This window comes from Pecten maximus, chromosome 9 (genome assembly GCF_902652985.1).
Source record: "Pecten maximus chromosome 9, xPecMax1.1, whole genome shotgun sequence".
NCBI lineage: Eukaryota > Metazoa > Mollusca > Bivalvia > Pectinida > Pectinidae > Pecten > Pecten maximus.
The window spans coordinates 40,078,445-40,093,853 of record NC_047023.1 but is presented as its reverse complement, the minus strand read 5'-3'; the positions used below and the strand labels follow the sequence as shown (position 1 = coordinate 40,093,853).

The window sequence follows — 15,409 nt, the reverse complement described above, 5'->3', positions numbered from 1 at the left end:
AACTAAATATGAATATTGTATGTAAATATTGTACATCACTGAAGTATCGATCGAAGACCGATAGTCAGTGTGGTTTTTAGAAATAGTGTACACCACTACTTAGGCCACATTTGTTTTATCTAAACTTAAACAGTAATAAGTAACATGTGTATTCATACATAATCATACGCCAGTTACATCGATATGACGTTTTTTTATTTTACAGAAATTATTTGTATCACAGAAGGGATGATAAAAATTGTAATTAACGATTTACCGTGAGTTTGAAACAGACGTATAGTTTAGCTGTACTGGCTCGTTAAATAAAACGATGGCGTGCATGTCCCCCGCAGTGATGCTGTCTAATGGTTGGGATTACTGTTGACGTGATGTCACATGAGACCATACATTATTCACTGGGCCGTACGTATCCAGCATCAGTACCATATTACATTTGTACCACCGTGTGGAAGCCGAAACAGAGATTCCATAACCGATTATTACTGGATACCGTATTTCTCTGAAGAACATGATGTTTTCAAGGTAAGCGTGTAACATGTTTCGGAGTTATCTCAGCTGTCTCCTATGAACTCTATGTTTTTCTGTATAACACAACATTAACACAGCTTTAGATCGTTATGTGTATTACCGTGTGTTGATCGAACAATCCTGGATAGATCAGCCGTAAAGCTATAGAACTGATTAATGAGAAATACCCAAATCGTATCAATATATTATTGTTGTATCTGCATATTTCTCAACAAGGTACTAACCTTCCATTTCTGCCTAAAACCACACATTGTTAAACAATGCCTGTGTCATGTATCTGTTAACCTCAATCTAGGTTTGTCAACATTGCAAAGAGAAACAATCATTTTGTTAGACTAGAAATCGAATTAGGACTTTAGACGTTGGCGAGGCCACACTGTACCGATAATTATCACCGCATCCACACAGCTCTTTAATTATCATCTTTCGACTACTAATGAAATGCTGAGAGTTTCTTAAATTACACAAGGTGGTTTCATCGTAAACAATTACTAGCGAGATTTATTTGTTGACAACATAAGTGTGAATTACGACCCGTCAAGACGGAATCTCTATCGTCACGGTGCTGGATAAATTAAAGGTAAAACAAATAATAACGTTAAAATATTAGTTATGGTTATACACGTGAGGTGTTGTTATACACGTGAGGTGATGTTATACACGTGAGGTGATGTTATACACGTGAGGTGATGTTACACACGTGAGGTTATGTTATAAACGGTAGGTTATGTTATACACGTGAGGTTATGTTATACCCGTGAGGTTATGTTATACACGTGAGGTGATGTTACACACGTGAGGTTATGTTTTACACGGTAGGTTATGTTATACACGGTAGGTTATGTTTTACACGTGATGTTATGTTATACACGGTAGGTTATGTTATACACGTGATGTTATGCAATACACGTGATGTTATATTATACACGGTAGGTTATGTTATACACGTTAGGTTATGTTATACACGGTAGGTGATGTTACACACGTGAGGTTATGTTATACAGGCGAGGTGATGTTATACACGTGAGGTTATGTTATACACGTTAGGTTATGTTATACACGTTAGGTTATGTTATACACGTTAGGTTATGTTATACACGGTAGGTTATGTTATACACGGTAGGTTATGTTATACATGTGATGTTATGTTATACACGCGAGGTTATGTTATACACGTGAGGTTATGTTATACACGTTAGGTTATGTTATACACGTTAGGTTATGTTATACATGTGAGGTTATGTTATACACGTTAGGTTATGTTATACACGTTAGGTTATGTTATACATGTGATGTTATGTTATACACGCGAGGTTATGTTATACACGTGAGGTTATGTTATACACGTGAGTTTATGTTATACACGCGAGGTTATGTCATACACGTGAGGTTATGTTATACACGGTAGGTTATGTTATACACGGTAGGTTATGTTATACACGAGGTTATGTTATACACGGTAGGTTATGTTATACACGGTAGGTTATGTTATACACGTTAGGTTATGTTATACAAGGTAGGTTATGTTATACACGGTAGGTTATGTTATACACGTGAGGTTATGTTATACACGTGAGGTTATGTTATACATGTGAGGTTATGTTATACATGTGATGTTATGTTATACACGCGAGGTTATGTTATACATGTGAGGTTATGTTATACATGTGAGGTTATGTTATACATGTGAGGTTATGTTATACATGTGAGGTTATATTATACACGGTAGGTTATGTTATACACGTGAGGTTATGTTATACAGGTGATGTTATGTTATACACGTGAGGTTATGTTATACATGTGAGGTTATGTTATACACGGTAGGTTATGTTATACACGTGAGGTTATGTTATACACGTGAGGTTATGTTATACACGTGAGGTTAATTTATACATGTAAGATGATGTTATACACGTGAGGTTATGTTATACACGGTAGGTTATGTTATACATGTGAGGTTATGTTATACACGTGAGTTTATGTTATACACGTGAGGTTATGTTATACATGTGAGCTTATGTTATGCACGTGAGGTTATGTTATACACGTGAGGTTATGTTATACAAGTGAGGTTATGTTATACACGTGAGGTTATGCTTTACACGTGAGGTTATGTTAAACACGGTGGGTTATGTTATACATGTGAGGTGGTGTTATACACGTGAGGTTATGTTATACACGATAGATTATGTTATACACGGTAGGTGATGTTATACACGTGAGGTTATGTTATACACGCGAGGTTATGTTATACACGTGAGGTTATGTTATACACGTGATGTTATGTTATACACGCGAGGTTATGTTATACATGCGAGGTTATTCTATACACGCGAGGTTATGTTATACAAGGTAGGTTATGTAATACACGTGATGTTATTTTATACACATGAGGTGATGATATACACGTGAGGTTATGTTATACATGTGAGGTTATATTATACACGCGAGGTTATGTTATACACGTGATGTTATATTATACACGAGAGGTGATGTTTACCTGGTGATACACGTGAGGTAATGTCTACCTGGTGATACACGTGAGGTAATGTTTACATTGTAATACAGGCGAGGTAATATTTACATTGTGATACACGTGAGGTTAACGAGGTTATACACGTCAGGCGATGTTAACTAGTTATACACATGAGCTGTTTTTAACGTTGTTATATACTTGATGCGTTTTTAACGTGGTGTGGTTATACACTTGAGATAATGTTAACACTGTTATGCACGTGAGGTGTTCTTAATGTGGTTATACACTGAGGTGTTGTTAACGTGGTTATATGCGTGAGATGTTGATAACGTGGTTATACACATGAGGTGTTTTTAACGTGGTTATACACGTGATGTAATGTTAACGTGGTAATACACGTGAGGTAATGTTAACGTGGTTATACACGTGAGGTAATGTTAACGTGGTTATACACGTGAGGTGTTGTTAACGTGGTTATACACGTGAGGTAATGTTAACGTGGTTATACACGTGAGGTAATGTTAACTTAGTTATACACGTGAGGTGTTGTTAACTTGGTTATACACTTGAGTTGTTGTTAACTTGGTGACATCAACCTGGTTATACACGTAAGATGTTCTAAGTTTGGTGATGCACTTGCTTTGTGTGTTGATGACTGCATATTCATGCTTTAAGGCTCTTTGCCAATTTGAGAACGTCCCGTTTGCCTTTGATTGTGTATTGTATGTGGTAATTAAGTGAAATATTCCCCACAGAGAATTTAATGGGACACTTAAATCAGGGTATTGGAACAACTGAAAGAATTAGAGTGACTCGGATATATTGTGAGATTAGTTTCTATGAAGCCTGCCTACTTTCTATATGGTAATACCGTCATAAAATACTTCTCTTTCAAATCACTTAATCGGGAGTTAAAGAGATAAGTGCATGATTAACCGTTTCATGTATTCTTAAAAGTTTTGAAACGAAGTTGGAAAACGTTAAAATAAGAGTAAAACTTGCTAATTGCATGGTACGAATTCTCCTTAGATAGTGCAAGTGTTAATATGTTTGGGAAATATATATTCCTCTTGCACAGGCGCACAATAAACTTCTGTTTGATAACCGTCGGATAACGACACTTCAATGATTTCCTTATCCTTTCTTTAAACTGTTAGACATTTACGAGATTATTTCATTTGATACAAACATAATACAATCATTTAGTCTCAAATCAATATTACTGTAGGTAAAACCTTCTTTAGAATGGTCTGGTGGCACAGTGTTAAATTTAATGCCTTTCACCTAGGCGGGCGGGGTTCGATTCCCCGATCTGATGTGATAATATATGGGATCACCTGCCGGACCACGCAGGTTTCCCCCCGACACTACGGTTTCCACTCATATCAAAACCTTTCTTACGCTCTCATCCGGGCCAACAAACGTGGTTTCTATAAATTGATTTAACTTGTTTCGCGAAGGAAAGAAACAAAAAGCAAAAACACAAAAACACACTCACACACAGCAACAAACAGTAATGATAATAATACTATTAATGATAATGTTCATTTCATGCTGCTTATGAAAATACATTCATCATATCAAATAAAATGTAAAAGTACTGTTGAGCTGCATAGATTACCGTGTCTATGACGGTTAATTTATACAACATTTAGTTGGTGTTTTTGAGGAATAAGAAGTTCCCCTCGCGCCTGTAACGAGGCGAACACGTTAGATCCACATGCGAAATACGACTCGTTATTTCCGTCATAACAAAGTGTCAGTTGCCTTGCCCACGCGGACCTCTGTGTATTGGTGAGCAGAAAAAGAGACAGCATTATGCCGTAGTCCTCATAAAATAACCTTAACAATCCCGACCGAGTGAGAAGAACCAAAATCTTACGAGCTTTGTGAAGTGTTAAAAAACCCACACAGTTAAACATCGGCATGACCCGGCCGCCTTTTAAAACTTTTTAAGCGATTCGACAGAAAATACAGCTTTCTTGTGATTCAACTTCTATATATAGCAAAACATTTTTTTTGAAGTACAAGTGCCATATATAACAAAACATTCTTTTTGAAGTACAAGTGCCATATATAACAAAACATTCTTTTTGAGGTACAAGTGCCATATATAACAAAACATTCTTTTTGAGGTACAAGTGTCATATATAACAAAACATTCTTTTTGAGGTACAAGTGCTATATATAACAAAACATTCTTTTTGAAGTACAAGTGTCATATATAACAAAACAATCTTTTTGAGGTACAAGTGTCATATATAACAAAACATTCTTTTTGAAGTACAAGTGTCATATATAACAAAACATTATTTTTGAAGTACAAGTGTCATATATAACAAAACAATCTTTTTGAAGTACACGTGTCATATATAACAAAACAATCTTTTTGAGGTACAAGCGCCATATATAACAAAACAATCTTTTTGAGGTACAAGCGCCATATATAACAAAACATTCTTTTTGAAGTACAAGTGTCATATATAACAAAACATTCTTTTTGAAGTACAAGTGTCATATATAACAAAACATCCTTTGTGAAGTACAAGTGTCATATATAACAAAACAATCTTTTTGAAGTACAAGCGTCATATATAACAAAACAATCTTTTTGAGGTACAAGTGTCATATATAACAAAACAATTTTTTTCAAGTACAAGTGTCATATATAACAAAACAATCTTTTTGAAGTACAATTGTCATATATAAGAAAACAATGTTTTTGAGGTACAAGTGTCATATATAACAAAACAATCTTTTTGAAGTACAAGTGTCATATATAACAAAACAATCTTTTTGAAGTACAAGTGTCATATATAACAAAACATTCTTTTTTGAGGTACAAGTGTCATATATAACAAAACAATCTTTTTGAAGTACAAGTGTCATATATAACAAAACATTCCTTTTGAGGTACAAGTGTCATATAAAACAAAACATTCTTTTTGAAGTACAAGTTCCACAAAAAACAAAACAATCTTTTTTGAGGTACAAGTGTCATATATAACAAAACAATCTTTTTGAGGTACAAGTGTCATATATAACAAAACAATCTTTTTGAGGTACAAGTGCCATATATAACAAAACAATCTTTTTGAGGTACAAGTGTCATATATAACAAAACAATTTTTTTGAAGTACAAGTGTCATACATAACAAAACAATCTTTTTGAAGTACAAGTGTCATATATAACAAAACATTCTTTTTCAAGTACAAGTGCCATATATAACAAAACATTCTTTGTGAGGTACAAGTGTCATATATAACAAAACATCCTTTGTGAAGTACAAGTGTCATATATAACAAAACATTCTTTTTGAGGTACAAGTGTCATATATAACAAAACATCCTTTGTGAAGTACAAGTGTCATATATAACAAAACATTCTTTTTGAGGTACAAGTGTCATATATAACAAAACATTCTTTTTGAAGTACAAGTGTCATATATAACAAAACAATCTTTTTGAAGTACAAGCGCCATATATAACAAAACAATCTTTTTGAGGTACAAGTGCCATATATAACAATACATTCTTTTTGAAGTACAAGTGTCATATATAACAAAACATTCTTTTTGAAGTACAAGTGTCATATATAACAAAACATCCTTTGTGAAGTACAAGTGTCATATATAACAAAACATTCTTTTTGAGGTACAAGTGTCATATATAACAAAACATTCTTTTTGAAGTACAAGTGTCATATATAACAAAACAATCTTTTTGAAGTACAAGCGCCATATATAACAAAACAATCTTTTTGAGGTACAAGTGTCATATATAACAAAACAATCTTTTTGAGGTACAAGTGTCATATATAACAAAACAATCTTTTTGAGGTACAAGTGCCATATATAACAAAACAATCTTTTTGAGGTACAAGTGTCATATATAACAAAACAATGTTTTTGAAGTACAAGTGTCATACATAACAAAACAATCTTTTTGAAGTACAAGTGTCATATATAACAAAACATTCTTTTTCAAGTACAAGTGCCATATATAACAAAACATTCTTTGTGAGGTACAAGTGTCATATATAACAAAACATCCTTTGTGAAGTACAAGTGTCATATATAACAAAACATTCTTTTTGAGGTACAAGTGTCATATATAACAAAACATCCTTTGTGAAGTACAAGTGTCATATATAACAAAACAATCTTTTTGAGGTACAAGTGTCATATATAACAAAACATTCTTTTTGAAGTACAAGTGTCATATATAACAAAACAATCTTTTTGAAGTACAAGCGCCATATATAACAAAACAATCTTTTTGAGGTACAAGTGCCATATATAACAATACATTCTTTTTGAAGTACAAGTGTCATATATAACAAAACATTCTTTTTGAAGTACAAGTGTCATATATAACAAAACATCCTTTGTGAAGTACAAGTGTCATATATAACAAAACATTCTTTTTGAGGTACAAGTGTCATATATAACAAAACATTCTTTTTGAAGTACAAGTGTCATATATAACAAAACAATCTTTTTGAAGTACAAGCGCCATATATAACAAAACAATCTTTTTGAGGTACAAGTGTCATATATAACAAAACATTCTTTTTGAAGTACAAGTGTCATATATAACAAAACATCCTTTGTGAAGTACAAGTGTCATATATAACAAAACAATCTTTTTGAGGTACAAGTGTCATATATAACAAAACAATCTTTTTGAGGTACAAGTGCCATATATAACAAAACAATCTTTTTGAGGTACAAGTGTCATATATAACAAAACAATTTTTTTGAAGTACAAGTGTCATACATAACAAAACAATCTTTTTGAAGTACAAGCGCCATATATAACAAAACATTCTTTTTGAGGTACAAGTGTCATATATAACAAAACATCCTTTGTGAAGTACAAGTGTCATATATAACAAAACATTCTTTTTGAGGTACAAGTGTCATATATAACAAAACATCCTTTGTGAAGTACAAGTGTCATATATAACAAAACATTCTTTTTGAGGTACAAGTGTCATATATAACAAAACATTCTTTTTGAAGTACAAGTGTCATATATAACAAAACAATCTTTTTGAAGTACAAGCGCCATATATAACAAAACAATCTTTTTGAGGTACAAGTGCCATATATAACAAAACATTCTTTTTGAAGTACAAGTGTCATATATAACAAAACATTCTTTTTGAAGTACAAGTGTCATATATAACAAAACATCCTTTGTGAAGTACAAGTGTCATATATAACAAAACAATCTTTTTGAGGTACAAGTGTCATATATAACAAAACAATCTTTTTGAGGTACAAGTGCCATATATAACAAAACAATCTTTTTGAGGTACAAGTGTCATATATAACAAAACAATTTTTTTGAAGTACAAGTGTCATACATCACAAAACAATCTTTTTGAAGTACAAGTGTCATATATAACAAAACATTCTTTTTCAAGTACAAGCGCCATATATAACAAAACATTCTTTTTGAGGTACAAGTGTCATATATAACAAAACATCCTTTGTGAAGTACAAGTGTCATATATAACAAAACATTCTTTTTGAGGTACAAGTGTCATATATAACAAAACATCCTTTGGTGAAGTACAAGTGTCATATATAACAAACAATTCTTTTTGAGGTACAAGTGTCATATATAACAAAACATTCTTTTTGAAGTACAAGTGTCATATATAACAAAACAATCTTTTGAAGTACAAAAGGCGCATATATAACAAAACAATCGTTTTGAGGTAGCAAGTGCCATATATAACAAAACATTCTTTTGAAGTACAAGTGTCAATATTAACAAAACATTCTTTTTGAAGTACCAAGTGTCATATATAACAAAACATCCTTTGTGAAGTACCAAGTGTCATATATAACAAAACAATTTTTTTGAAGTACAAGCAGCGCATATATAACAAAACATCTTTTTGAGGTACAAGTGTCCATATTAAACAAAACATCTTTTTGAGGTACAAGTGTCATATATAACAAAACAATCTTTTTGAGGTACAAGCGCCATATATAACAAAACAATCTTTTTGAAGTACAAGTGTCATATATAACAAAACAATCTTTTTGAAGTACAAGTGTCATATATAACAAAACAATCTTTTTGAGGTACAAGTGTCATATATAACAAAACCTTCTTTTTGAAGTACAAGTGTCATATATAACAAAACATCCTTTTTGAAGTACAAGTGTCATATATAACAAAACATTCTTTTTGAAGTACAAGTGTCATATATAACAAAACATTCTTTTTGAGGTACAAGTGTCATATATAACAAAACATTCTTTTTGAAGTACAAGTGTCATATATAACAAAACATTCTTTTTGAAGTACAAGTGTCATATATAACAAAACATTCTTTTTGAGGTACAAGTGTCATATATAACAAAACAATCTTTTTGAAGTACAAGTGTCATATATAACAAAACATTCTTTTTGAGGTACAAGTGTCATATATAACAAAACATTCTTTTTGATGTACAAGTGTCATATATAACAAAACAATTCTTTTTGAAGTACAAGTGTCATATATAACAAAAACAATCTTTTTGAAGTACAAGTGTCATATAACAAAACATCTTTTTGAAGTAAAGGTCAATACAAAATCTTTTGAGTAACAGCTATATAACAACATTTTTTGAAGTACGTGCATAACAAAATTTTTAGTCAATGCATATAAAACACTTTTGAAAAAGTCAATCTACAAAACTCTTTTTGGTACAAGTGTCATATAACAACATCTTTTGAGGTACAAGTGTAATAACAAAATCTTTTTGAGTACAAGTGTCATATAAACAAACATCCTTTTTAAGGGTACAAGTGCCATATATAACAAAACATCTTTTTGGAGTACAAGTGCCATATATAACAAAACAATCTTTTGATACAACGTCATATAACAACAACTTTTGAAGTACAAGTGCCATATTACAAAAACATCTTTTGAAGTACAAGGCATTAACAAAACATTTTTTGAAGTAGTGTCAATATAACAAAACAATCTTTTGAAGACAAGTGCATAACAAAATTTTAGTACAATCAATTAACATCTTTTGAGTACAAGTGCCAATATCAAAACAACTTTTTGAAGTACAAGTGTCATATATAACAAAACAATCTTTTTGAAGTACAAGTGCATATATAACAAAACAATCTTTTGAGGTACAAGTGTCATATATAACAAAACAATCTTTTTGGTACAAGTGCCATATATAACAAAACATCTTTTTTGAAGTACAAGCGCTTATACAAACCATTCTTTTGAAGTACAAGTGTCTTATATAACAAAAACTCTTTTAAGAAAACGCATTTTTAAACGCCTATATAACAAAACTTTTTGATACAAGTGCCATTAATAACAAAAACAATCTTTTTGAAGTACAAGTCAGTATACAAAAACATTCTTTGAGTACAATGACAACACTTTACGAACACAGGCTTATTAACAAAAATCTTTAGTCCATATATAACAAACATCTTTTTGAGTACAAGTGTCAATATAACAAAACAATCTTTTTGTAAAGTTCATATATATAACAAAACAATCCTTTTTGAAGTACAAGTGTCATATATAACAAAACATCTTTTTTTGAAGTACAGTGCCATATATAACCAAAACAATCTTTTTGAGTACAAGTGTCATATATAACAAAACATTCTTTTTGAAGGTACAAGCTGTCCATATATAACAAAACATTTTTTGAAGGTACAAGTGTCCATACATAACAAAACAATCTTTTTGAAGTACAAGTGTCATATATAACAAAACATTCTTTTGAAGGTACAAGTCGCTCATATATAACAAAACCATTCTTTTGAAGTACAAGTGTCATATATAACAAAACATCTTTTTGAAGTACAAGTGCCATATATAACAAAACAATCTTTTGAAGTACAAGTGTCCATATATAACAAAACATCTTTTTGAAGTACAAGTGCATATATAACAAAACATCCTTTTTGAAGTACAAGTGCCATATATAACAAAACATTCTTTTTGAAGTACAAGTGTCATATATAACAAAACAATCTTTTTGAGGTACAAGTGTCATATATAACAAAACAATCTTTTTGAAGTACAAGTGTCATATATAACAAAACAATCTTTTTGGAGGTACAAGTGTCATATATAACAAAACAATCTTTTTGAGGTACAAGTGTCATATATAACAAAACATCTTTTTGAAGTACAAGTGTCATATATAACAAAACATTCTTTTTGAAGGTACAAGTGTCATATATAACAAAACCTTATTTTTGAAGTACAAGTGTCCATATATAACAAAACATCCTTTTTGAAGTACAAGTGCCATATATAACAAAACATTCTTTTTGAAGTACAAGTGTCATATATAACAAAACATTCTTTTTGAAGTACAAGTGTCATATATAACAAAACATCCTTTTTGAAGTACAAGTGTCATATATAACAAAACAATCTTTTTGAGGTACAAGTGTCATATATAACAAAACATCCTTTTGAAGTACAAGTGCCATATATAACAAAACAATCTTTTTGAAGGTACAAGTGTCATATATAACAAAACATCTTTTTGAAGTACAAGGCCATATATAACAAAACAATTTTTTGAAGTACAAGCGTCCATATCTAACAAAACCTTCTTTTTGAAGTACAAGTGTCCATGATATACCAAAACATCCTTTTTGAAGGTACAAGCGCATATATAACAAAACAATTCTTTTTGAGGTTACAAGCGCCATATATAACAAAACAATCTTTTTGAGGTACAAGTGTCATATATAACAAAACAATCTTTTTGAGAGTACAAGTGTCCATATATAACAAAACAATATTTTTGAGGTACAAGTGTCCATATATAACAAAACATTCTTTTAGAGTAAAGTGTCATATATAACAAAACATCTTTTGAAGTACAAGTGTCATATATAACAAAACATCTTTTTTGAGGTAGCAAGTGTCATAATAACAAAACAATCTTTTTGAAGTACAAGGCATATATAACAAAACAATCTTTTTTGAAAGTACAAGCGCCATATATAACAAAACAATCTTTTTGAAGTACAAGTGTCATACATAACAAAACAATCTTTTTGAAGTACAAGCGCCATATATAACAAAACAATCTTTTTGAAGTACAAGTGTCATACATAACAAAACAATCTTTTTGAAGTACAAGTGTCATATATAACAAAACATTCTTTTTGAAGTACAAGTGCCATATATAACAAAACATCCTTTTTGAAGTACACGTGCCATATATAACAAAACATCCTTTTTGAAGTACAAGTGCCATATATAACAAAACAATCTTTTTGAAGTACAAGTGTCATATATAACAAAACATTCTTTTTGAAGCACACGTGCCATGTATATCAAAACATCCTTTTTGAAGTACAAGCGCCATATATAACAAAACATTCTTTTTGAGGTACAAGTGTCATATATAATAAAACAATCTTTTTTGAGGTACAAGTGTCATATATAACAAAACAATCTTTTTGAGGTACAAGTGTCATATATAACAAAACAATATTTTTGAGGTACAAGCGCCATATATAACAAACAATCTTTAGTACAAGTGTCATATATAACAAAACATCTTTTGAAGTACAAGTGTCCATATATAACAAAACATTCTTTTGAGGTACAAGTGTCATATATAAAAAACAATCTTTTTGAAGTACAAGCGCAAATAACAAACAATCTTTTTGAAGGTACAAGTGCATATATAACAAAACATTCTTTTTGAAATACAAGTGTTCATATATAACAAAATTTTTTAAGTACAAGGTCATATATAACAAAACTCTTTTAAGTACAAGGTCATATAACAACAATTAACAAACAATCTTTTTGAGGTACAAGTGTCATATATAAAAAAAACTTTTGTGAAGGTCAAGTACATCATATAACAAAACAATCTTTTTGAAGTACAAGTGTCATATATAACAAAACTCTTTTTGAAGTACAAAGTCCCATATATAAAAAAATTCTTTTGAGGTACAAGTTCATATATTAAATACATTTTTGAAGTACAAGAGTCATATATAACAAACATCTTTGTGAGGTACAAGTGTCCTATATACACAAAACATCTTTTTGAGGTACAAGTGTCATATATAAACAAAACATTCTTTTTGAGTACAGTGTCAGATATAAACAAAACATTCTTTTTGAAGTACAATGTGTCATATATAACAAAAACAATTCTTTTGAAGTACAAGTGTCATATATAACAAAACATCTTTTTGAGGTACAAGTGTCCATATCTAACAAACATTCTTTTTGAAGTACAAGTGTCATATATAACAAAACATTCTGTTGTGGAGTACAAGTGTCATATATAACAAAAACATCTTTTTGAGTACGAAGTTGCCATATATAACAAAACAATCTTTTTGAGGTACAAGTGTCATATATAACAAAACAATCTTTTGAGGTACAAGTGTCATATATAACAAAACAATATTTTTGAGGTACAAAGGTCGCATATATAACAAAACAATCCTTTTTGAAGTACAAGTGTCATATATAACAAAACATCCTTTTTGAAGTACAAGTGTCATATATAACAAAACAATCTTTTTGAGGTACAAGTGTCATATATAACAAAACAATCTTTTTGAGGTACAAGCGTCATATATAACAAAACAATCTTTTTGAAGTACAAGTGTCCATATATAACAAAACATCTTTTTGAAGTACAAGTGTCATATATAACAAAACATTCTTTTTGAAGTACAAGTGTCCATATATAACAAAACATCCTTTTTGAAGTACAAGTGTCATATATAACAAACATTCTTTTTGAAGTACAAGTGTCATATATAACAAAACAATTCTTTTGAGGTACAAGTGTCATATATAACAAAAACATTCTTTTTGAGTACAAGTTGCATATATAACAAAACATCTTTTTGAAGTACAAGTGTCATATATAACAAAACATCTTTTTGAAGGTACAAGGTCTATATAACAAAACAATTCTTTTTGAGGTACAAGTGTCATATATAACAAAACATTCTTTTTGAAGTACAAGTGTCATATATAACAAAATTTTTTTAAGGTAAAAGTAGCAATCTTTTTAGAAACAATCTTTTAACAAACGTGCCATATTGAGAAACTCCTTTTAAATCTTTGAAAAACAAACATCTTTTAAAGTACATTGCTTATAAAACAATCTTTTAATACAAGTCATTTTAAGAACAATTTTTGAAAAGTACAAATCCTTTTAAACAAACATTTTAGAGAACAATCTTAATAACAAACTATTTTCGAAGACAATTCTTATAAAAAACATGCTTCTTGAAGTGTCATATATAAAAAAACAATCTTTTTGAGTACAAGGCCATATATAACAAAACAATCTTTTTGGGTAAAGCCATAATAACAAAACAATTTTTTTGAAGTACAAGCGCCATATATAACAAAACATTCTTTTTAAGTCAAGTGTCATACATACAAAACATCCTTTTGAATACAAGTGCATATATAACAAATCATTCTTTTTGAAGTACAAGTGCCATATATAACAAAACATCTTTTTAATGCTACAAGTGTCATAATATAACAAAACAGTCTTTTTGAAGTACAAGTGTCATATATAACAAAACAATCTTTTGAAGTACAAGTGTCATACTATAACAAAACATCTTTTTTGAAGTACAAGTGTCATATATAACAAAACAATGTTTTTTGAAGTACAGTGTCCTATATAACAAAACAATCTTTTTGAGTACAACGTGCCATATATAACAAAACATCTTTTGAAGTACAAGTGCCATATATAACAAACAATTCTTTTTGAAGTACAAGTGTCATATATAACAAAACATTCTTTTTGAAGTACAAGTGTCCATGTATATCAAACATCCTTTTTAAGGTACAAGCGCTCATATATAACAAAACATTCTTTTTAGGTACAAGTGTCATATATAACAAAACAATCTTTTTTGAGGTACAAGTGTCATATATAACAAACAATCTTTTTGAGGTACAAGTGTCATATATAACAAAACAATATTTTTGAGTAACAAGTGCCATATATAACAAAACAATCTTTTTTGAAGGTACAAGTGCCATATATAACAAAACAATCTTTTTGAAGTACAAGTGTCATATATAACAAAACAATTCTTTTGAAGTACAAGTGTCATATATAACAAAAACATCTTTTTTGAAGTACAAGCGCCATATATAACAAAACATTCTTTTGACGTACAAGTGTCCATATATAACAAAACATCTTTTTGAAGTACAAGTGTCATATATAAGCAAAACATCTTTTTGAGTACAAGTGCCATATATAACAAAACAATCTTTTTGAAGTACAAGTGTCATATATAACAAAACATTCTTTTGAAGTACACAGTGCCATAGATAACAAAACATCCTTGTGAGTACAAGTGTCATATATAACAAAACATTCT

General features: G+C 30.1%; 1 protein-coding gene across 1 annotated transcript in view; it reads left to right on the top strand.

The window, feature by feature from the left end:
* The first annotated feature begins 408 nt into the window (after window positions 1-408).
* LOC117334631 (neuronal acetylcholine receptor subunit alpha-10-like) overlaps window positions 409-15,409 on the top strand; it is a 63,663-nt gene continuing 48,662 nt past the window's right edge. The window contains 1 exon segment of the mRNA XM_033894348.1: window positions 409-522. The gene's annotated coding sequence lies outside the window, so the exon portion shown is untranslated.